Source organism: Mirounga leonina, unplaced genomic scaffold, assembly GCF_011800145.1.
Source record: "Mirounga leonina isolate KUSES-001 unplaced genomic scaffold, KU_Mleo_1.0 Mir_268, whole genome shotgun sequence".
NCBI lineage: Eukaryota > Metazoa > Chordata > Mammalia > Carnivora > Phocidae > Mirounga > Mirounga leonina.
The window spans coordinates 59,953-60,999 of NW_023270649.1; the positions used below are offsets into that span (position 1 = coordinate 59,953).

The 1,047-nt window shown below is 57.2% G+C and overlaps 1 protein-coding gene across 1 annotated transcript in view; it reads left to right on the top strand.

The window, feature by feature from the left end:
- PLCXD1 (phosphatidylinositol specific phospholipase C X domain containing 1) overlaps nt 1-1,047 on the top strand; it is a 28,102-nt gene that overhangs the window by 25,145 nt on the left and 1,910 nt on the right. The gene's annotated exons all lie outside the window — the stretch shown is intronic.

The window sequence follows — 1,047 nt, forward strand, 5'->3', positions numbered from 1 at the left end:
GCTCCGAAGACTCGCGTGGCTCCGAGGACTCACGTGGCGCTAGCACTTGTGTGGCTCTGGGCACTCACGTGGCTCCAAGCACTCATGTTGCTCAGATTCTCAGGGCTCTGCATGCTCACAAAGCTGCGTTCCCGAAGCCATGAGCATGGTGTCCTAAGGGAAGGGCATAAGGTCTGGCCCCGAGGCCACCTGAGGCCACCGGAGGAGCAAGTTGTTGGTGGTGTAGTATCTCGCTCTCTTGTGTTTCTGTGGTTGATGAGCTTGGACTCTGAGGGATAGGAGGGAGACTGCTTGCAGAAACTCCCAGCTTCTGTGACCGTTGCTGTTTTGTTGTGGGTCGGGTCAGCAAGCCAGTGCCGGCTGCTCAGAACAACGCCTGCCAGCTTCCTAACGCAGGCTGCCAGGCTCCTCCCCGAGATTCTGCATCAGCAGATCTGCGACGTGGCCAAGCCCTGCCTTTCCGAGCATTCTGGACGCCCCGCCAGAAATCCACTGGCTGACACGTGCTGTGCATCGGTCTCCACTTGCTGCTGTGACAAAAAGCACACACCCCACAGCCAGAAACAGCACACACGTATTTTCCTATGGATCGGAGGGTGGAAGTCCAAGATGGGTGTCGCGGAACTAACAGCACAGTGTCGGCAAGGCTGGTGCCTTCTGTAGGCTCCGGGGCAGAAGTGGGTTTCCTTCCATTCCCGGCTTCTGGAGGTGCCACGTCTTGTGGCCCCCATCTTTGTTCCTCCTGGTTCCATTGGCACACTGTATGTTCCTCTTCTGTGCTCAGATCTGCCTCCTGCCTCCCTCTTCTTATGGACCCGTGTGATGACAGAGGCCACGGGGGCACCAGCATCACTTCTACCTCAGCACCCTTAGCTTGGTCAATCCACAGAGTCACTGTTGCCATGTAGGGTTACATATTCATAACTTCCCAAGATCAGGACGTGGATATCTCTGCAGATGTTATTCCATCCACCGCGTGGGGGTCGGGACGTGGACGTGTCTGGGGACGTGATTCCATCCACCACGTGGGGGTCGGGACGTGGACGT